At 29.0% G+C, this 25,752-nt stretch overlaps 2 long non-coding RNA genes across 2 annotated transcripts in view; both read right to left on the bottom strand.

The window, feature by feature from the left end:
• Positions 1–25,752, bottom strand: part of LOC133666172 (uncharacterized) — a 98,592-nt gene that overhangs the window by 68,667 nt on the left and 4,173 nt on the right. The window lies entirely within an intron of this gene.
• LOC133666156 (uncharacterized) lies at positions 92–4,360 on the bottom strand. The gene is made up of 2 exons (XR_009829885.1): positions 693–4,360; positions 92–325 (listed from the first exon to the last, which is right to left on the bottom strand). It is a non-coding gene; the product is annotated as an uncharacterized LOC133666156 (long non-coding RNA).

Consider the following 25,752-nt stretch of genomic DNA (forward strand, 5'->3'; position numbering starts at 1 on the left):
TTTGTTTCTGTTCTTATATAAAGGTTAGATCATAAAAATGTTTCAAGAGTGGTATTCTGATTTTTAAGAAAAGAAAGTAATCACTGAATCATTAATCATTTAAAAAATTTTATTCGATACTTGTACATATTTTAATTTTAATATAATATACTGTTTTATGATACAAAAATTCCTATGTTGTTATACTATAATTCATCAATAAAAACAACTCTTCAATCTCTCTTTTTCATACATTCCGTCAAAATGAAAGAAAATCTTTATTTTTAACTTTTAATCAATATCTTCTTAATTATCAATATATCTTAATATTTATTGAATTTGATATCTGCAATTAAAATATCATAAAAAATTGAAACTTCATTTATATAAATTTCATTATTAATCTACATTACACATAATTATCTAATTATATGAAATTTGAATTATCATTAAATTTCGCTCAATTTATACGAATTCCTTTAAAATATAATATATTTGAAAATATATTTCGTATAATTTCTTATATGTATCGGTATTTTAATAAAAAACCTTTAATACGAATATATATTTCTATATTTAAATAAACAATTTCTTCAAAACATTTCGAATCAAAATCTAACCGAAAAACACGAATTTATCGTTACTCAAATCTAATTATAAACACTTCCTTCGTCTTAACCATTAATGCATGCGTGGCCGTAAAGTCTTCTTACGATTTTTTGCAAAACGTTCCTTCCGGGAAGTCGGCGAGAAGAACTATGAAAATCGATGAGCGGCCCGTAGATAACTTCGAGTGACTATTCGCGGAATCATCGTTCGCTCTAGGAGGAAGGAAGACGGGTGCAGGGAGCAGCCGAAGAATCGAGACCGCTGCGCAGAAACCGCGGTGGCGGCATCGTCGTGGTCTCATCGACCTAACCTACTTTAAGCCGAGAGACGCCTGCACGAGGACGACGGTGGCGCCGTCGCCCGAGGACGTCCGACGGCGACGCCACCAACTATATCTAACTGCCGTTCTCCAACGTCCTCGTACCAAGCTCCACCTCTTCCTCCCCTTTCTCTCCTCTCCTCCGCGGCGTGTCTCCTTCTCCTTTTTCTTTTCTCTTTTATTCTCTTTCTCTCTTCTTGCTCTCCCTCTCCCTCCTTCCCTCTTGCTCTTCCTTTCTACTTTTCCATGGCATTCTATATCGCGATATCCTCTCGCCGCTTTTTCACCCTAATCGCGACAATCGAAAGCAAAAGAAGAACACTTTTCCAACGGTTCATGGAAAGTGGTAACGATTTTCGAAAGACCGAAGAAACGAAAAGTTGGGCCGACCGACGATCGACCGACCTCGATGTATATTTCATCCAGTTGGCGGCCACCGCGAAAACAGTTCGATCGTGGCCATGGAACATCTCCTCCAGAGCGAAGGTTTTCATATTATTAATGTATCGCCTTTATGGATATGCATTTCGCGATATGCAATATGCGAGGTTGAGAGAATTTACTCTGGTGGATTTGAGAGATTGTGTTAAGCAAAATGTGGTACGAAAGTAATATTTATACTCAATGGGGTTAGAAAGATATCGTTAGGTCTTTGACTATAAAATATTCGAGAGGTGGACGCTTACTCGTACGTATCACGCGAGCTAGTATGAAGGAGCACGTAATAGTCGTTCTTACATTGTGTATAATTCCAGAAATACTGACTAAATACGTGATATTTTTGTTGATTTAAAAAAAATTCGAAGTGTAATTTTATTTTTATTATTGAACACATTTTTAATTCATTTATAATAAGGAAAATAAGATGAATCTATGTGATATATTATTATTAGATAATAATTACAATTATTATACAAAATTCTCATTAATCAATCATTTCAAAAAATACAGATTAAATCATCACATGTAAAGGTACTAGTATTCATGGATAAAGATCGACAGTATCATATTATGAGTATAAATTTTTTTCTTCCTTTTTTATGTAGTACAAAAATAGAATCTTACTTTTCAATCTTTTCCTCTATATCAATCTTTTTTCAAATACAAAATTAAATTACATATAATTTGAAAACCAATTTTTGTACTTATTTCTAACTTTAAAATTATTATCCTTTAAAATTTCAATTTATTCAAACACTCTTTACAAAAATCTTAATCTATTTTTAATATCTAAAAAATAAAAAATAAGAAATAATCATCTTCCATACTTATTATATTTCAATTATTAAAAGAAAATTCATCTTTATATTTATCTTTAAATGATGAAATAATAAATAATAGTTAACCATGATTTAATATTAAATATAGAACGCAATAGATAATTTATTTATAGAAATGGTAGATTAAACTTTATTTCAAATGTAATCTTATTCTTAATAAAGCTTCATATCTTATTAATATCTTATTGACAATAAAATTAGAAATTCTAATATTTCAAAAGATTAAATAATATTTGCTCATAAAAATATTCAATTTTCCCAATATTTTTTCAATTTCATTCCAAATTTTCCTTTTATCGTACAATTCCTTCCAGCTTCCAATTTTTTTCTCGAGACTAGAATCGTATAAGTAGAATGGCGTCGCTTCGGTCTCCAATGATCCGTATTACGCAACACCGTCTGTTCGGGTGAAAAATCTTTGCCAAGAACAAAGGGGAACATCGACTTGTTCCCGTTTTCTTTCGTTGCTCTTGCGCCAATCTGTATCGAGCAGATTCTCATTCGGTTATTTAGACGTCGAATAGCTATACAAGTTCGCGGAAGTTTTGCTCCATGACGCGAAGAATATCGCGACTGACCAACCCGCGGCGTTCGTACTTTTGCCGCGCATGATTCTCCGCTTCCAGGACATTAAATACGACGAAACGAACCGCTGAGTCAGAGTGAATCACCGATTCTGAGCCTGGTGGTCGCGAGGGGGATGATACGAAGGCATTCCACGCGCGGAATTAACAGATTTGTATAGCCGATAAATGCGATAAGATGGAACGAATCTCGCGAAATAAGATACGACACGTCGATAAGATTTGTTTCCTGTATGCTCGCCTTGATGATTCCCCGATGCCTTGACATGGGAACTAAAATGGATAATTTATGGAGATTAAGAAATTCATATTGTTTGAGCATTAGCAGTAAGTGAATTTTGATTGGATTACTCTGGGAAGATCGTGTATTGAAATTTTAATTATATTGAAATTTTAATAGTTCCTATAAACGTAATAATGTATTTAATATTGAAATAACAAGTGGACTCTTTTTAAGGCACAACTTAAATAATTTTAATTTTTAAAGATTCATTTCAAATAAAAATATTCGATTTGAATAATTTTTTTCGTAGATATATTGTGTCTTTTTTCCCATATATTTTAAATGTATTGATCATTTCACGTGTGTGTGTGTGTTTTTTTTATAAGAAAAAGATCATGTATTTTCAACAGAAGACTTAATTTAAGATTTAAATTTTAAATTAAATTTCGTAAAATATTGATAAATGCTTTTTGTTCACTTGTCCAATATATTTACTATATTTCATTATAACGACATCTTAATTATTTAAAAAGAAAGTAGAACGCATAATGAAAAACCATTCATTAGATTCTAGAAGTATGATAATATTCCGGATAGTTCTAACTGTACATTGTACTACAAAATAATCTCTTCACAAAGGCTTGAATCGATCTCGCTAAGAAAGGAAGAAAATAATAAAATAATAAAATAAAAAAATAAATAAATAAATAAAAAGTCATAACACATAACTTACTTCCCAATAACATAACTTTTCTCCGCAAATCGTCAAGAAAACCATCCTAATTACCCAACTTATCTCTATGCTATGTACCAATAACAAATACTCGAACAGGTAACTGCACCGAGAAATCGAGATTCCAGAACACCGATCTCGGTCAGCCCCTTCCGATCTTTCGCATTTAAGTTGCGTTCGAAGTGGCCAGTTAGAAAACGCGCGGTTCAGGCGCGCCTTCTCCTGCAGGCTTGACTCATATCGTGAATCACATGCTCTTCAATCTACATACATACGTGGTGTACCATACGATTCCAACTATTTCTCGTCGAGTTTAATTTCAATCGTCGTATTGCGTCGAGAATATTTCATAGAGAGTTAACTCTTTCAAATAACAACGATGTTCGACTTTGCTTTGGAGTGAACGTTACTACTATCGGTCCCGTTACCGCCATCTTTTTTTAGGGCGGTTTCGAGGAAGCGTTCGGTCACGATCGAAAGTTGAGGAACGTTCAGAGAAACGAATTTCTACGTTTCAAGTCGAGTTGAAAGTTTTATTTTATCGAATTTATTGAAATGTTTTGATAAGATTTCATGGATTGAAATGATAAAGATAGTTTGTAATATATAATGAAATTATCGTTATTTATTCGTTGAATCTATGATTAAAGTAAAATTGAAATTTTTAATTAATAATTGATAATTTATTCATTTTCTACGCTTTTTATTTAAATTTTTGTACCAGTAATTTAATAATTATTTTTCTATTTTTCACTTTGTATTTACATATTAAGATTATATTTTGATATAAATATCAAACGAGACAAAAAATATTGAAATATTATATAAACGTATAGGATCGTGTCTTTTGAAATCATGTTTTAATTAAAAAAAGAATGTTTTCAGGAAAGAAATCTATTGGAAAATTGAAATCGTTCTCTATAAAATTTCGTTATGTATATGGCTCTTGTCGACTATCAGAATTTCGACAATATTTTTCATTTTTTATCTAACAAGTCGTTAAGTGCAATTAAACGCAAACATAAATCGTTGTTAGTCGTCTGGATTTAACAGTGAAACATCGTTTACAACGCGTAAAAGCGGGAAATTGATGAACTGTTTTTGTACGCGGCTCGATTAACGTTATTGGCCGATACGGTATCGAGAATGATGACCGTGTGTACCCCTAGATGTTACGTGATTTCGTCCAGAAATTCGGCTCGTGAAAGCAACACCGCCTAAATTTAGAAAGTAGCCAGACCAGGCTCTAGCCGGCTGGTTAGCTAGAGCAACTTTCATCCTAGAGTCAGAGTCACCAACTGTGTTAGAATGAATTTTGTCTTGCAAAAATTATAAAGATTTTAAATAAACATTAAAATAGATATTTTTGATAGATGTTTTGTTGAAAAAAAGGATATATATATTTTTTTAATGCATTAATCTTTAGTTTTCATGATTGAAGAAAGAAGAAATGAAAGTTATCAATTTATATTATTTAATAAAACATGAAATTTGTGGATAATAATATAATTAGTAGATATAAAAATAATATAAAAAGTAAAGAATAATGTAAGTAATAAAATTCACTTATTTTTGTAATTATTATTAAATATGTTAGATTGTTTAAGAAAATTTGAAAGTATTTAATTATTTTTAAAATGTTAGTATATAGAATGTTCAATAATTGATGGTATAATTAGAAATAAGATGAATGAATTTTGAAGGAATAAGTGAAAGACATAAAATATAAATTGGAAAATATAACGACATCTTAAAAACGAAATGAAAGATAATGAAAAATCATTAGCCAAATATATATGTTTAATTGTAATTTAAATTATACGGTTCAATAGCATGAAATTTGTAGTATGAAATGAAAGTAATAATATGATAGGGAAGAATAATAAGCAGAATCATAAATTGCTTTTATAATTATTATGAAGTATTAATGTTAGATAGTTTAGGTAAATCTAATTTTAATTTTTAAAATAATATATTTCACTTATATTATCATAAAAATCTATTTTTCATTTTAAAATAGACATCGTATTAATAGTTTATCTCTTTGTATATATTAAAAATAAAAACGCTTCATATTATTATTTGCATTTAACATGGTTACTAGAAACAAGCAACCTCAAATTGTTATGCAATACGTTTGTTAAAGATGCAATAAGATTGACATCAGAAATACCTATAAAAAATTTATACTTCTTTCTATCTTTCTTTCTCGAACTTCATAAAATAATAAAAATAAAAAAATTCACTATACTTTAAACGATTATGTTTGAAAATTTCAAACGATATAACAGTTGTATATTCTAGCAATTTCACTTGGTAAGAATAAAAAATCGACAATAAATCATCTCTACTTTTCTGGCATTGTATTCGATCTTCAATATATATTTTCAAATTTATTTATATTTATTATAAAAATCTATCGTTAAAATTTATTATAAATATATTTAAAATAATACACAATATATATTATTAATATAATCGTGTCATAAGTTCTACCTTCCAAAATAATTCTGTTCAATAACTCAAAAAGTAGTTAAAAGGATTGAAAAACACTAGCTCAAAACTTTAAAAAAAATTTTTTAAAATGATCAAAATGGATTCAATAGTATATAGAACTGACTCGTTCCAATATATTTTTAAATAATATTTCAAAACAAAATTCTTTTAAAATTAAATATGTAAAGTCAGTGGTGCACTAAACGACCTACTGGTGGACAAATAATAAATTATTAATCATGCGGTGACGCAAGAGAATCGTGTCGCTTTGTTTCTGACAGATTGGCAATATTAAAATCCTCCTCAAGTGTCTTTTTCATCATATTAAATTTCCATCAATGCTTCGTGCTTGAAAACCTGCTCGCGCGACACGCTCATTTATTATATTCGAATAGAGTTTGCTAAAGGAAGAGAAACAAAGCTCGTTTCATTCATTATGCAGAGAATCGGGGAAGGGATGTTTATTGTCTGATATTATCAATCTTTATATATTGATACGTTATCAGAATCATGTAGTGAAAATAAATTTAACAAAGGTGCTGATTTTATATTGAAAATGTAATGAGATCTAACTTTTGTCAATCTAGGAGTGAATTAATTTATTGTTCCAACGATTTTGCTTGTATCTTTTTGTAATCATTTTTTTTTTTTTACGTTTTTTGAAAGTTACGATTTTATTTATATATTTTGTACGATCGCTTGTTCTTATTTCATATTGAATTTTATAAAAAGTTTTATTTATTTATAATATATGAATTGATGAAATCAAAAAACGAAAGAATGAAAAAAAATAGTATTTAAAGTTTTATAAAATTTAGTATTGATTATTATTTATATTAGAATCACGTGTATAAAAGAAAAGAAGTTATTTGTTTCAAGGAATATAACATAAAATTCACATTATTAAATCTCAATAAATTAATAAATATAAATTATGAAAGAGAAATATTTTAAAATTAATTCAGAATCGAGTTACGGATAAAATGAGAAAAATCATCAGATATTTATTCTTTTAATTTTCAGATGAAAAAAGGTGAACAAGGCTACGTATTTATATATTATTCACTTATATGCTTCATAATAAAGAATAATATATAATATATTTAACTAAATAAATAAATATATCTTGAATATGACTCATGGATATTCATTATTTATATCGTTTACACGTTCGATTCATTATAAGAATCGTAATTTCCCATAATTAGTTCATTTATTTCCACGATCTATAACAGATACGTAAATAAAACGAATATATAATCTAAAAAATAATAAGAATAAGAAAATAAGAAAAATACATATAATATTAAGTAGCAAGTATAAATATATTAACAATGTATTTTCTTGTGAACTAAATAAATATTAAATAAAGGATATAAATTAAAATAAAGATCTTTCAACCAATAATTGAATTTTTAAATCAATCTTTTATGAACTGCTTTCAATAATAATGTCATTTCTTTATTTTCAGATTTATAATCTAATTGTATAAAATTCTTTATTTCCATCAAATATAATTTCTAATTTTTTTGTAATAACATGTAAATAATTTAATTCCAGCAGAAAATATTCTATTAAAATTCTTTATCCACTAATATACCTTTTACCCTTACTTTTCATTAAATACAATACCCATGCTTGGATCCATATTATCCATTAATATTTTTTAATTTCTACTAGATACAATATCCATGCTTGGATTTATATTTCCTTAATTTTTATTCTCCTTATTATCTACTAACATTTTTTATTTTTCATTAGTGTAACAAAAATGATTCAATTGATATTTAAAAGTTTCCATTTTTATTCGAATAATTTATTTTATACCTTAAGTCTTAATTAATATTATGTTAAAATCTTTTATCTACTAACATTCTTTAACTTTCATTATAATTCTTAATTATTTTATTCTCGTATTATTTAATGCGATAAACATAATCAAATTAATATTTAATGAGATTTTTATTATTAAAATAAAAGAAGACAGAAAATAAGAAAAAACGTAAAATAAATAGCTGATGTACACATCTATAGTGTTGTTCTCGTCATGTGAGGAAGCTAAATAGACTATCAGTACAGCACATCATTCGCGAATAGAGATGCTACATGATAACGTAACCAACAGTGGCACTAACGGTAATGGTAATTTATCGATAACGTTGCCACCCCATTGTTATTCGACACGTAGATGCGTGTGTATGTGTATAGTACGCGCGAGGACACATATATGTCGATTCACATGTACGAACATCTACCAACGCATACATAGTCATCAATATTAATACTGTTTGTTAACGTGTTTTCTATCTTATCAATTACAGGAGTTACAAACAATTTTCATTCTCTGTCTGCTCGTTCTTTACTCACTGTTACGGTCTTTACAAGTCTTGATAAACTTTAATAATTAGAAATTCTTTAATAATTACAATAGATTGAAATTGTTTAAAATTAAAATAGAAATTGAAAATATTTAATAGTAGGTGAAGAAAAGTATTATATTTGAATATTTATATTTTTTTTATAAATATATTTTAAAATATTTTAATAATTTATTTCTGATTATTAAAGAATTAAATATTATAATTTATTTATTATATAATAAATAATTTTATTAATTGCTAGTGGATAATACAACATTAAAATATAATATTAAAATATTATAATTTGTATAATAGTTTAAACTTAAAAAAAATCGTGCTATATTTGAGACTTCAATGTGCCATTCCAAAATTAATTTTTAAAATGTTTCTGAAAATGATATCTTCTCTTATATTTTATAATATCCTATATTGAGAAAAAGTTGTTCTAAAATATGCTATTAGAAATAATTAACCAATATTCAATTGTAATGACAAACAGTATATTATGATTATAAAAACAAATTCGAATTCAAAAACTAATAAACTAAATAAATTATTTACCTAAAAATATTCTTAGATTTATCATAGTTGACAAAGATTTTGAATTTTGAATTGTTTGATTTATTAATTATCATCTTTGTTATATCTATTGTAATTAAAATATTTTTTCAGTTTTATATTACAAATTTAGTGATATTATAAAATGAATATGTAAAATAAGGTTCGCAATATACATATGCAAATTAGGTTTCTGAAATAATATTTTTTTTTAACCTATTTCGTACCTAATCCGAAATTTTTTACCCAAAATTATTTTTACAAAAAGTATTGTCTACTAAAATCAAAAACTAAAACTAAATAAAAATTTATAATACATGTTGGACATACATATTAAAATATTTATTAATCAAAATTTTAAATAGTTCGAATGTTAGAAAATAACTTTTATCCACTATTGCCAATCATAAATAAAAAAGAATTTTGTTCCTATATTTCATTTCATCCTAATCCACGATCTATATCACAATGATAAGACTCAGCAAATGCGCATATTCATATATTTGCTTTAAAGGATTAATCTCTTCGACAAATTCCTATCAACGTCTTTCGTCCTAGCTCACGTGTAAGCAGTTAGTCCAACGGTTCGTTTACCAGTAGCGTGCTTTCCATCATCAATTCCGCTCATTTGCGCGGATTCAAAGTGGCTACCGAAGTCTACCATCCAACTGCCACGAGCGGGATCACGAAGAAAACGAGTGGACTCGTTCCTTTTTACGGGGGCACTTCGTACCGCCGTGTATCGATTCGAACCCTCGAGGATCGTTTCTCTCTGTTAGCCGATAGAGGCTCGTAATGATCGTGGTATGCCAGCCTGAGGACTTCTTGATGCGGTTTGCAAGGTCGGGACCTTGCACGACGAAGAAGAAAATGATGAGAGAAGCTCGTGGCGGCTATGCCTCGTGGCAGCTCGAGGAATAGCTAGAGGAATCGATCGTCCGTGAAAAGGATCCCCTTTCGAGAAGGGGAGTGCTCGGCAAACGAACCGGCACGGTGAGTTTCCCATGGCACTTTCTCGACGCGAAGATGGCGCTGCTCTTTTATTAAAAATAAATTATCAAGACGAAGATCGAGGGGAATGGGAAGGAAGAGGGACGAAGCTGTTAGTTGAGCATCGTGCGTGCGGAGAGAACGATGAAGCAAAGGACAACGACGAAGAAGAAGAAGAAGAAGAAGAAGAGGATTGAGAAGGAAAAAGGAGAATCGCGAGGATAGAGGGCAATGATGAAGAAAAGGTGGTGGAGGAAGAAGCAGAAGGAGAAGAACGAGTGAGCACAGCAACTGCGAAGGACGAAAGAGCATCCTTTGGAACCGGTCCTTCTTCTTCGATGCTCACCAACGTTCTCTCTGTTACGACACACACAAGAAATGTTCGATGAGAGATGTTCGAAGTCCACGAAGTCCGAAGATATTTGAAAAGTTTGACAGGAGAGAAGAGAAAGAGAATGCACGATTTTCGTAATAGTCAACTGTTTAAGAGAAAATTCAATTCGTGAAACGATTTAGTAATTAGACAAGTTAGTAATTAGACAAGTAACTAAATCAAAATAATTGGATTGAAAAAGACTGGAAAAGAATGAAAAAGATTTCACAGAATTCTGGAGCAATATCTAGTGTTTCTTATATTTGCTTGTTAACTTATGCAAAAATATAATAAAGATATAATAAAATCTTTTTCTTCCACAATTGCAAGATCCAAGTTGCATTCCTATCCAACACGATTATATTCATAAATCGTTAAACCATTTACCTCTTGGAATAACCCCCCCCCCCATTTTCATTCTGTACACTGATCAAGCTGCACCTTCTTCTGGAATTTAACGAACCTGGCTACGCCCTGCAGTGGTGTTCGAATAATAATCTCGGTCCCATGTGAAATAACAATATATAACGCTCGTCAGACAGAGAATTGTCGTTTCGAGAAACGGAGACGCTATTTCCAGCGCTCATATTCTCGAGGGCTCCCTATCGGCGGAGAATTTCAGAATCTTCCCAGTATGCGGCGTTACGATCGTCCTTCGCGCGGAGAACCAACGTTGGCGCGTTGCGCCGTAGTCTCGCCGCCTCTCTCGATGGCCTTTTTCCCGTCTTTGTCATGCAAACGCTTGCCGAGGCAAGCTGGAGGGACCCGATAAAAGCCGCGCGCGAACCGACGCGAACGGACGAGCGGACAAAATCGAGAAGAAGAGAAAGAACCGGCGAGGAGAAACAGCCAAGCCAACCAGCCAAGCATCTTTGGTTCTTTTGCTTTTTCTCATCGTACAGCGAAGGTTCTCCTTCTCTTTCTCGTTACCTCTATATGCGTCGTCTCTTTTCCATCTCTCTTCTCATATCTATATGCACGCGCGCGCCTTCTCTTCCCTAGTGTGCTCACGGAATCACAGTGCAAGAGAGTGTCTCTCGCGTACATTTCTCACGTCTCACTTGCTCCCACGAAGCAATGAGAGGGGAGCGGGAAGAGGTGAGTAGTATGCCTGGGAGCCTTCTTTCTCATGGCCTGATGCCAGTGTCGGTCGTCTCCGTCCCACCAAACAACCGATGACCTCCCAACCTTGTCTCGTTATAGAGTCCGTGTCTCTTCTCTCTCCCTTCACCACGCCGACTTTTTCCTCCCCCGCCACACCAACTCCTTCCTTCTGTTACCACCACCGTTGTGCTGCGCCTCAACCCCGCTCTCTTCCACGGCGATGATTGCGCGTTTCTCTCGTCTTCGTCGTTTTTTCCCTTCCTCCTTTTCTTTCCTCGCTGTCCTTCCCCCACTATTGGCCATAGTGATCACGCGTCGCAGCTTTTCTTTCTCTTCTCCCGCGCCGTCACGTTCCATCCGCTCGGACGGCGTGCTCTCCCACCTCTCCTTCTCGCTCCAAAGACCAGCCAGTGTGTTTTTAAAGTGGCTAACTGTAAACTTCGCTTCGTGGCGCGCGTGCACACGCAGCCACCAGGCCGAGGATCACGTAGAGCCGCTTAGTTATGCCTTTGCCCCTGACCAATGCACCGGCGACCTTAACGAGTACAAAGTGCGAGAGGGAATAACGCGGTACCACAGCGACTGATCCGCTCTTCGATGGCTATTGCGCCGCTACATGGCCGCGATGCAGTTCCATGGAACTTTCTGACCTTGTTTATGGTACCACTAGCGCCACTTGTTTCCTAGTTATGCTTCATTCCAATGAATAGTTTTAAACTACTCGATGAATAAATAATACAAAGTTTAGATTTGAGAAATTTTATTAAATCTAAATCAAACTTCAATTAATCTGATTGAAATTTAATTTGAAAAATTTAACTTAAAAGTCTAATATTTATTATTTAATTTATTATTTCAAGAATTTCCGCGAATTTTCTTTAGAGTGCTTAAAAATCATGGAGAAAATTATTCCAATAAACAAAGCAAAGAACAAACAATAAATAAAAGAAAGAAAAAAGATTTTCTACAATCACGATTTCTTATAAATAAAAGAAAAGAGTTAAACAAGTTCTCATATAAGTTTAGATTATACAATTTTCGAACAAATTTAAAACGAAATTAATGATAGGACTATCTACAAATCGTGAATTAATTCGTATTTAAACTAAAGGCGCGATCGAAGGATAAGCTTTGCCCGAGTAATTGTTTCGTTCCTTTCAATTAACCCGTTCCGCAGAATAAAAACGTTAGTCAAACTGCGATACCGTTCTTTCTCTATGGGAGAAAAAAATGTGCGATCGTTTTGTGAAATCGTATGATAGATTGACATTCAGACATATGATAAAAGCTTAAAAAAAACCTATAAAAAAAAGGAAAAGAAAGGGATCGATGAGAAAAGAATTAAACGGCATTCGAAGGAGACGCGAAAGAAGTAGACAGAGGGTGGGGAAAGCAACAAGCCGCATGCGCAGTTGCGCAGATAACGTTCTTTCGTTCAGGATATAAGCGTACAACGCGCAGCCTACGGATATAACAAGGTTAACCTCAAAAAATAATAAAGATGACAAGATCATGCAGATGAAGAATCTATAGAATTCTCTTTTTTTTAATTTTAAAATAATTAATTTCATAAAATAAACATGTTGAATAATAAAATTATAGACAGATTTGCTTTTATTTATTCATTTATTTATTCGTATTATCCATATCATTAAGATATGAATAAGATGAATAAGATGTGAATAGAAATGAAGTAATCATTTATCGCGTAATAAATTATTTAAACATATACAAAACATATACAAAACACGTTTATATGATTTTCTTCTATCTTGTTTCTTTATATTCTATATATTGGTATATAAAATATACCAATTAATAGCGATACATATAAACCTTGACATAATTATATCTTCCAAGTATTTCACTGTTAGATCAATTTTATCTATATTTTTAAAAGAGTATATAACGATTTAAAATTATTTGATTTATGGTTAATTTTTCACGAAAATGAAGAAAAATTTCTAGAAAAATTTTGAAAAAGATTTATCCATTATAAAGCAAAAAGAAGGAAAAAGAAAATCCTAAGAGTACGCTAAAAGTTTCTCCTTTTTCTTCTATCTTTTTCTATCGAGCTCTTCATGTTTTCCTCGTCAGTCGCGTGGCATACCATCATCTCTCTCCAATAGCGGGTAAATTGCCTTCCATCTCAATGAGTCTGTCCTTCGGTACCACGCTTCTGTCGATTCTCTTTCTTTCTCCTTCAGCTGCCTCATTGCCTACCGCTACACGGAGAACACGCTCGTCCCCCGTTCGCGTGCGTCTCAACCGTTGCCTCGCCGATTTGCTCGGCGTGCACACGGCCTCCGGAGTATACACGAGCTCTCCGTATTTACGCACGCATGCATGCATTCCCGTGTGTAGCTACTCGAGCAATTCGAACCATTCGAGCAGGAAAATGGCAAGATTCGAAAACAATAAGCAATCTCGTTCATCTCGACATCTATAGGGAAATGAATTATCTATACGAACATCATAAGCAGTCGATCTCGATGATTTTCTTCTTCATATTGATAAAAAAAAAATTCACTGTGTACATATCATCACAGTTCAACGAAGTTGCGAATAAATATTCGATTCGAAAATTCTTGTATGCGTGTGTCGAGTAATCAACGATATTGATTCTGGGAATGGAGCAATGAGAAGATTCTGGCACCAGAAAAATCGGCGATGCAACCGGAACCGTTTATACCATGCCTATTCATTTGCACTCCTAAATATAATAACTTAATGCCGTATTGCATCCTGTTATAATTCACATGAGTTATTGTAGTTATTGTATCAGCGCATCGTAGTCACGCCGAAACTTTTCACACGAACAAAACGTGGAACGCTTATCACCGATTAGTGTTGGAACCTCTCTTTCACACGACGATTCGTAAATCGCGATTTATGCATGATGGATATCAATTGTATATATTATCAGTGAGATTTAGATTTCAATTTCAATTTTGTGTATTTTTGGATATTTATTTTCATTAGTAACTTTCTTCAAATCGAAGCAACTGACGAAATATAGAAATAAATGATAACGATAGTTACAAAAATCGATGTCTGAACGCTTCTATAGGCGTACATTGATTTATAAATCATAGTGTGAAAAAGAAATAATAACTATTTTGAATAAATACAATTTTTTTAATTTTATTTATATTTTTTAGCAAATATTATTGTTAAATAATATTTTCTTGGATATTACAGTTGTGTATTTTGTTGATTTATTATAAAGATATTTATTATAAAATTATTAAAATTCTGCAATTTGTATCAAATTTTTGTTGTGAATTAAAATTCAATTGAAATTTAGAATTCAAGTATTATAAAATTATATATTTTATAATATTTCATATATTTCAAATGGTGATACATGTCTAATTTGACTATTAACAAAGAGGAAATCTGAATCATATAAACGTGTATTCAATATTTTTTGAATTTATATTATAATTTATATTATTCAATTTTTAAAAATATTTTTCTTTATTTCTTTTTTTAGATAACAATTTTTTAGATTCTGCACAAATGATTAATGACAATATAATAAAAAATTCAAATATTATAGTTTTTATAAAATATATGTAATAAATATAAAATATTGTAACAAAATATTTTTTTAATGAAAAAAATTAAAATTATTTTCCACATTATTATATCATATATATTTTTCCATTAACTATTGTAAGCAACATTGAGATAATTTCAATGATATAATAAATAATTTAATTCCTTTTCTTATTAAACGATAAATAATTTTATAATTTTTTTTTTATTCACGAGATATTTGAAATTCATTTTGATTCTGTGAGCATTTGGCTTCATGTTAATTATTGGATTTGTTTATTCGATCGTGGGATTGCTATGTTATATTATATTTGGATAAATCGGTGATTGACGTTTTGGTTGTATTATAATATCAGGCTTAATCGAAATTTTCGATGGTTGATGGACAACTGCGAAGTTTCAATGTAATTAACAAAATATAAATTTTATCATTAGAAAGCAAATATAAATTATATTTTTTTTTAAGTATAAAATATTAAAAATTTCAAAATATTATAGAATAATTGATAACAATTACATTTATAATTAATTATATTATAATATGTTGTAATATAATTATAAACAATAAATTATTATCAATAAAAAATAAAAATTAAAATCATTTTTAGAATTTAAATAGGTTTCAAATCATAGTTGAATAATCGTATATAGAGTTAAAATTAATTTGTACACATACAGTACGTCGCGCAGTATATTAAAACATTTCATTTAATCCAATTTTTGTTACTACTAAGTTGAAAGCTTTTGTTTGAGAAATGTATATCATGCAAATTTTGTGCGCCGCCTTTTGCAATTTGTTTCAGGGATTACCGCATGTACTCTTTTCACTTTAATATATAAAAGTGGTAGGGCACAGACGCTGCTTTGTAAAATTTTACATTTTTATTATAGAATTACATATCACAGGACAACTGACTTAACTAGCTAAAATATTTCTCCTCTTTTGTTACTGAAATATCATGCAATGCAGTTTTTATTTATCATTCAGTTATATTCGAAACAAAGTGCTTCACACTTTGTATTTTTGGAAAACTTATAGAAATACGTTTTTTTTTCGTACACACATATATAAACACATATTTTTCTAGAGTATTTTTCGCTTTATTCAATGAAATTTTTCGTTCAATGATAAAGACATCATGCGAAATGTTTGTTTCTGAGAGAAATTATTTTTAAAATACTTAATTATATAAATAAATACTTAATTGTATAAATAAAAAATATATCTACTAATATTTTTATTCTTTATCTTGTTTTTATTTTTATAAAGAAATTGATTATAGAATTTTTTAATTATAATTTCAAAATGATTATACAATTTTTTTATGATATAGTTACAATGATTAATTTCTGCATAGAAACCAAAAAATTATTTTACACAATTGAAAATATTGTCGACATCTCTCGTTCAATGCTCTAATCTTTTCCTATATCTATTATATAATATTAAAAAATTGCATCAAATAAATAAGTAAATAACAGAGCAATGCGCAACAAGGGACACGCCAGCAACCTGTTAGAAGCAACCTGATGACGCTCGGCAACGACGTCCATCGACATTTCCTATCTCGCACGAAAATTCTAACGGGCCGATAGGACTAAAAGTTTCGTGTAACGGCGCGGCTGGAAACAGTAAAATCGTGGACGAGAGTGTGGATCTCCTCTCGGCAGCGCGGCGCCAACAGATAAATTTACCCTCTCCTCCCTCCTCCCTCCACCGCGGCCCGACGTACACGCATATACACAGATCAACCACCCCGTTCACCCCCTTCCACCTCTTTTCTAGCTGCTCCTCTCGACTCGTTTTGTTCCCTCTTCCACGACCCGAAAGCGACTCTATCCTCGTCCACGTCTCCTCGAGGTTCTCGCTCCGTTCGGTCGCGCGACCGCCTCTCCTTATCTCCCTCTTTCGAAACGTTCTTTCCTTCTCGCGCGTGCTAGAAGGAAATATCTGCCGACTCTCCTTTCACATACCACCGCCAGCAGTCGAAGGCCTCCACAAGCGTTTATATGCTCTTTGTGGGACTGAAACGCCGCCTCGTCGCCGCGGCGGGAAAAGCGCGACGCGGTTGCTACTTTGAATCTTCGTGCCGGATGGTACGGTGATTGGCGCGAAATTTGAATATTGGTTTTATCGTTTTTGGATGTTATGGGTTATTTATAAAAAGGAAAATGACGAAGTCAATTCATTTTATGAGAGATTTTCATAAATTGAATTTTTTAAAACGGAAAGGTAGATATAATTGGTGTAATTTTTTTTGAAACTAAATAATTTATATTAGAAAAGATTTAGGTTTTGTTAGTTTGTACAGTGGGTATTAAGAAAATTTTGGGATTAATCGAAAATATATGAGAATTTTATTGAAAAAAGGCTTGTTAATTATTTTGATTCGATATTTGGTGAAAATGAACATAAATCGAGTTAAATCAAGATAAGTTGGAATAAATTGTATTAAATCTTGATAATTTTCAACTTTCTGACAATTTCTATTTACAAAAGTGATAAAAACATTTCTTTTTTCTTTGAAAAATATATAAGTATCTTTTACATAAATTTTGAATTTTTAAGTCCATTTATTTTTAATTCTATTTTTCTTAAAATTTATGAATGGATTTTAATAAACAATAAATAAGTAGAAATATTAATAGGTATTTATATTGCATTTTGATAATTATCACCAGACATTTTTCTCATTTTCATGTTTGTAAGTTATATTCTAAGGTATAACCATAAAAATTGATCATATAAATCACATGAATATATAATAATAAATAAATTATAAATAGAATTTATTTGTTATAAATTTTCATATGAAGATTACAAAAATTTAGATAAACATTCAGATAAATGAAATTATTTTTAATAAGTTTAAAAACAAGTTGTGAGAAAATTGCACTTCATTACACAGAAAGATGAATATGTACAAGGAATAAAAGTTGTAATCAAATAACGCTCTCAAGTAACGGTATGTAGTTAGTATATGTAGTTAGGGAATGGTTTCGTTTTGTTGTCTGAAGCAAAGCATTCACGCGAATAATATAGAGAATTAATTATTGTATTCACGAAACATAATCCTCAACATTGGTAGCATGCGGAAGTAACGTCTTGATGGAACAATAGTTGAGATCAAAGTGCTGATTCTAATCAAGTCCTATTCTAAATTCATTCAACCTTTCAATAGAAATCGAGCTAGCGAACATTGATCAAATTTCATTTGATTCGTCATCTCCTTACTATGATATTAATTACACATGTCAATAAACTTTGGTACATTTACATTCTTTGATAAGAAATATATAAGATAATTTAATGAAAAAATTGAAAATTATAAGATTAGAAGCACAATATAAAACGATTGAAGAGCTCTCATTGAAAATATTCAATAAAAAAAAAATATATGTATATATATTTCTTTGAAACAAGAATAAAAAAGAAATTTACTAAACTTACAGATGCAATAATATATTTTACATATAGCTAAACACATTCTTGATGAAAATTTATTATAATTTATTATAATTCTATAATTTTCTCATATTAAATATTTTATCACCATGCTTCTTCTGAATACAGTTACAGTTCAGATATATCTGTTTAAGATAAAATATTCAATATCATAATTATAAATATTCAATACATCATTGATTTTAATTACAAAAAACAAATATTATTTTACTGCTCGCATTATTAATATTTATCATATATTAATATATCTTGTTAACATCTATGATTTGATAACTTGATCCCTGAAACGGTTCGCGCAGGATCGTGGAAAAAGCAGTCAGTAGTAACTTATATTCCCTATCGAATGTCAACTAATTAATACCGTCGTTTACGCGGATAAAACGCGTGTTTTATTTGATCACGTTGACACAACAAATCGATGCTGTCCGTATACTTTATGTAATTTATCGAGAATCAGCTTCGAACCTTTGTTTGGATTTATTATATCGTGAACGTGGTCAAATAGTAGATGATAATTTCTACATCGAACAATTTATCGCTTCTGTATATATCAATTTTCGATCCAATTTTTATTTCATGCTATTTATTTAATTAAAATATAAAAAATGTAAAAGAGAAAAAAAATTTAATATTTGAATAAATTTCTACAATTTATTAGATAAGAATTTGTACAAAAATTTCTTCTTTTTATTTAGTGAAAATTCTTTAATAATTTATTCAATATTTCAACAAAAAATAAATTTGTTAATTTTTTATAAAAAAAATTTCAAATAATTAAAGAAATTCAAAGAAGATAATATAATTTCTTAATTTAGGAGATTAAAAATAATTAATATTTCAATTCAATATAAGATAAAAATCTGATTTATAAAAAAAAAGAATTAATTTTATCTAATTCTAATTTAAAAAAATCTAAACAAATAAATAAAATCCGAAAAAAATAATAAAATTTCCTAATTTAACAGCTAATATTTTATTTTCTTAAATAATACTTAAATTATAAAAAAGGAAATTAATTTCTTCTGATCCTAATCTAAAAATATTCGAAGAAATCGACGAAATACGAATAAAATGCAAAGATTTTAGGATGTTTAAAAATTGCACTTGCGTGAAACTATGCCAGCTAGAGAGAAAAGTGAAAAAGACCGACGTTTTCTCATTCCCACGAGGCAGACTCGGGTTGAATCGAAAAGAAATCGAGCAGAACTGGACCGCGCAGGGAGAAGACAATATTTAATTGCATCGCGGCACAATGTATCATACACCTCGCGATATCTTTCGTCCTTATCAGATTAGATGTTCCCATCGCGTATTTAAATAATCAAATCTCGATCCACATCTCTTACGCAATCTTGCCGATTTTTTGATAACTTCTCTGAATTTCTAACACGGAAATTAATCAAATTAATTTTTTAAATAAATTTTGCTTAATAGATGTTACATATTCAATTATAGATATCTTTTTGTTTCTCATATTCCATAATAATTCTATTTCCATTACATTGAATAATTCTTATTTATAATAGTTTTGGTAAAATCAAACCATAATGTACTCAATAAACTGAAAGTCGCGCTAATTTTCCCTACAAATGAAAGTGGAACGGTCGCAACTGGCACTATTTTCAGAGGGCTCACTTTCTGGCTCGTTCGACCTCAAATGGTACTGATTTTTATACGATCATAAATGATATCAACTTTTCTGCGACCGCAAATAGAAGAACCACAAGTGGAGCAATGCATCTCTCCGTATACAGCTCACAGTTATATACCTCCGATGAGGATATTCTAAACTTTGCTTTTCAAAAACTGCGATGAACATAAAGAGAGACTGATTGATTCGATTACTTTAATTTTCAACATTTTGCTCAAACATTTTGAAAAAATTAGGAAATAAGAATGAAACTCGAAATGAATAATTGAAGAGACGAAAAACATACTTTAATATTTAATTTTGTTTTTATATGATTTTAAATTCTCTTTGTAAATTCTTCATTTTGTTTTGTGAAATTTAGAGAAAGAAGATTCATAAAGAAGTTTGTATTCATCCAAAATATATGCAATTGAAGAAAGAAATTTTGTAAGTAGAATTTATTATTTTCAAAATATTAATTTCAGTTTCTTAAATATAATAAAAAAAAAAAGAAGAAATAATATGTTAATAATTATAATAATATGCTGGATATATTATACATATAATAATTGATTAAAAATGTTTTAGAAATTTAAGAATTTTATAAGTTTATTAAAAAAGTTTATTAAAATTTCACAATTTTAATAATTTAAATAAATAATTTTGTTATTATTTAAATGTTATTTAACATATATGTATATAAAAAAATTTATACATGACATTATAGATATTTATCAATATTTATCATTTTAATTAAATAATTCAATTATTAATTAACTCTATCTTTCAAAAAAGAATATATTATAAATAAAGATAGAAACCTATGATAGTTTATTAATTTAAAATCTTTCCTATAATAAATCTTTAATTTGTCATTATTCAAAAAAAAATAATAAAGAATAAGAACTTTCAAAAAATACATTTAATACACAAAGTGTATTATTGTTGATCAATTTTTGGCACAAAAATGGCGAAAAGAAAGTGGGAAGAATTATTACTGAGTAACTAGAGAAAGAAAAGATTTATTGAAAAAGTTTAATGGGTTAATGAAGACCGTGTTTCTAGATTAAACTTCTTTATTAAATTTAACGATGTATGCGCGTAACTTATACATACATACCGTTGATTTAAGATGAATAATTTAAGAGAAATTTATCTCTGCCTTCAGTATCACTTCTATAATAGGATGGAATGAAAAAATCAAAATCGCATGATTACTTTATAAAATTAAAAAAAGTTTGCCTCTAATTTTCTATATATAATATACACAAAAGATATTTTTTGTAAGATTAAGTTAAGGTAATATAAAAGCTTTGAAGTTTACATTCTTTTTTTTGTTTCTTTTTTAAGCAGTTATTTTTAAAAATATTTCTTTTTTAACTTTTATTTTCGTTATATGATAAATTATAATATTATAAATTTATTAATATTTTAAAAATGATATTTTACGAATACTATAAAACGATAATTTTTTTTAATTTATATCAAATCTAATTTGAATTTCTTTATTCTTATCTTATTTTATAGTAAAAGCAATTATTTGCTAAAAATAAAAAAAATTAAATTACATTATTATAAATTACTGAATAAAAATTCATAAAATAAATATAAATAATAAATTTTCAAATGATTTAAAAAATTTCAACAATTTTTATTTGCTAAGAATCATGAATAAAAAAAAGAATTTTATTTTTATTTTATTTTTCATTTGGACTTTATATTTTATTAATCATTTTCCAATTATTATTCGATAAAATATATATCGATTATGGATATTATATCCATATTTCAAATCATTTATTTAATATTGTGGAAACAAACGTGATAAATTATAAATCTGTATAATAATCAGAAACATTTTCTATCATGAATTTCTTTAAAAAATAATTTCTCAGAAACTCAACTCTGCCTACAAATATATATAATAATAAATAACGGCACAGTCATACAATTGATTGGTATATTTACACACTGCTCAGTTATTTTACAATCGAATTAATTAATTATTATATCGCAAGAATAATTCGCATAATGATAATTCCTGCACGAAACAAAACAAGTCGATGCTTAAACCCTTTTGATTTCAACATTTATCGTAACCAGTCATCGATGTATCATTAAATCAAATGATAAAATCCCACTCTAAATCTGGCTAATTCAGAAATTGTTCATTCTCTTTCGTTCCATTTATGCCGCCAAAAGTTTCAGCGGTATTTATTATATTTATTCGATAATTGAGAGAAATTAGATGATCAAAAACAAATTATCAAAATGTTATTTATTGACAAAATATATTAAAATTTATTTTTCCAATTTATCATATTTCCAAATTTTTATTTCGAATAATTAATTAATTTAAAATATATTCGGTAATTTAAAATATCATTATTTAACAAAATATTTTAATATTTGGTTTTTTATTATTATTTCATCGAATTGTATATTTTTCAACATTGTTTATAAATATCAATAAGAACTGAATGTTTTTATATTTTATAAAAATAAGGAATTTTTGCGATATACGATTACACGTCCTGATACATAATTAAAATATATCAGTATTATACATCAATCCTACAGATACTTAAAAATTTAAATAATCACATTAAATATTATTTCAATTAATACAAAGAAAAATTATTATTTCACGTTGATTTAACACATTTAAAAAAAATACTATAATATAACAATATCGTATTCTACCATTTTAGAAAGTCAATTACGTTGAATATTAAAGAAGAATGAAGTCAACACATCAAAAAGAACTAAAATTTAAAGCATTAACTTTTTTATTCTATTCCACAATAATATAAATAGAAAGGAGAAAGTAATAATATTTAAATTGAGAAGTGGTCATAACAAAATCATGCATACATTTAGTGTACAAAGAGATTAGTGTATGAAGACAGAAATTGAATATTTATATTCCAAATACTCCATTTCACAAGATCATAAAAAAAAGAAAAAAAATAGTTAACTAACTATTTAAAAAAAATATAATTATTTCGCATTTTATAATCTCATTACTTTTAGTTTCATTATTTTGTTTCACATTATTTCAAATAAACTATTTTACACATTTTACATATTTCATATTTCTCATCATTTCATTTTACTTAGATCTGCCTTCAGTCAAGTATACCTAACCTAACCTATCTTTGTCTTCTTCTTCCATTCTCTCCATCCTTCTTTCCCTATTCCGGTGAACGGTGAAATCAGAAATATTTTTACGCGCTTCTAGATAAATAAAGAACGAAAAAAAAAAAAAAAGATGAAAAAAGCGAATATCCATGCAGAAATGAATCCACGCTCTAGCAAAGGTTATCTACCATGAAGGCGTAGTAACAGAATTTCTACCCGCGTGGGTGTCGAATCTGCGTCACAGGTCTCGAATCAGCGTTGCAATGTTACCTCGTTACATCGAAAGACGGATAAACGGGACCGTTATATCCAATCAGAATCACGACGACGAGAGCAGGCGAGCGTGCAAAGGATCGACCAACTCGAAAACGTAGCTACGAGAACCGGAAACCGAACGATTCCTCCGGGGAGAGGTGGAGGAAAGTCGTCATGTTAAAATATAATGGAACGAATATAATAGAACGCATATCGAAGCGTGAGAATCTGATGGAGGAAAGAAGTTTACACTTAGAATCGAGAGAATGAAGAAGAAGAAGTATACACGTTAAATCGATTTCTCCATCTCGATTAATCCATCGAGTTCTGTAGCCATTTTATAAAGATCTCTTCGCAAATATGTTTATTATATCTTAAATTTTGTAATAGGAGCTTCTTTTATTAATTATATTTTGAGTTGAATAATAGAGAAATATGTAGATGATTGCAAAAATATTCGATATCACGTTAGGATGTATGAAAGAAAAATCTGTTTTCGGAAATATTTATTAATTTATTCCATATTCTAATAATTTTATTTTGAAGAGTAGTGATAAATATGCGAAGAAAAGAAAATTTAGAAATCGCATACTTTTGTGATATTTTATACCATTGATTTTAAATTATCCAATTAATTCATGAATCCAATGTTAATGTATTAAAATATTTTTTATAGACTGAGAAATATTTCTTGAACTATTACATCGTTATATATCATATTCTTTATAAAAATATTAGATACTTTTAATAGTTGGTTAAAAAATAAACGATTCTTTATAGTTATTCTACTTTTATGTCGTAACTGACTTGTTATATAAATTATACGACGTTAGTACATATTATTTAATGGTTTAATAAAATGACTGACGCTTGTTATCGGAGGAAAATTATTTGTTCAACGGGAATTATACATTAAACGCTGAAAGGAATAATTCTACAAAGCGGATGGTATCGTGTGAATAATTGTAAATAACGAAAGTGTTGTGAATTTAATTTAATCTCTCAATACCCAATTCTATTGTATTTTATTGAACTTCTACGTTTTTCCCAATGTTTTCGTATGCTCACATTTCGAGTGAAAAATAATCCAATATATAAACAATTACTAGAACAATTAAATTGATACTCGAATAATTAAATATTTGCTCGTTTATTCTCGTTATTCAAATAAATATATATTGCTCCTTTTTTTAGAATAAAAGAAGATATTAAGTTCTCAAAAAAATTATATTATAGATATAATTTCTTTTTTATCTTAAAGTATACAAAATTTTAATAACAAATATGAAATTTTGAAATATAACTCCATTGTATTTTTTATAAAGACTATAATTCTAAAAAGATTCCATATTGCTTATCAACATTTTTATCCAAATATCCAATAATTTATTAATTTATAAATTTCTTCAATATAAGTTTGTTCAATAACAATCAATGTATTAAAAATTGAAATTTTACTCATATATATATAATAAATTCGATTATTTATATTAAATACAAACAAATGTTTATCCATGTGTCAAACTTGTGTCAATTGTTAACGAACTCCTGTGAATTTTTTCCAAAATTCACTTAAAAAACTAGCCTTGTTCGGAACAATAGGTGAAACCGAATTGAAAAAATAAAAAAATGAAAAAGAAAAAAAAAAGAAATGATAAATTCAGATACACGAAGCAATGTTTCGTGCGATTGAAAAGTGGAAGGACAAATAAAAAAAAAAAAAGAAAGAACGGACGGATCGTTAAAATTTTCGATGCGAATCCTGTTATTTTACACATTGTGCGTTAATTTTCTATTAGCTCGACGTTCTGATAAAGATAATTATAATCTAATTCGTGAGGAATTTCGTTACAGTTAAATAATTATTTGCTTTACGAGAAACGACATGTTCTACTCGATATTGTTGCAGAAACGTGTTATCGTGTTATAATGGGAGGAGGAAAAAAAAAAAAAAAAAACAATGTGTATAAAATAATATTTCGAACGTTTTTACACAAGTTCACACTCCGCTGGATATTATATTCTACTCAAAAAACTTGGCGATACACATTACGATTTTTTGACCATGTGCATCCGACGTGATATCGATGC

This window comes from Apis cerana, linkage group LG5 (genome assembly GCF_029169275.1).
Source record: "Apis cerana isolate GH-2021 linkage group LG5, AcerK_1.0, whole genome shotgun sequence".
Taxonomy (NCBI): domain Eukaryota; kingdom Metazoa; phylum Arthropoda; class Insecta; order Hymenoptera; family Apidae; genus Apis; species Apis cerana.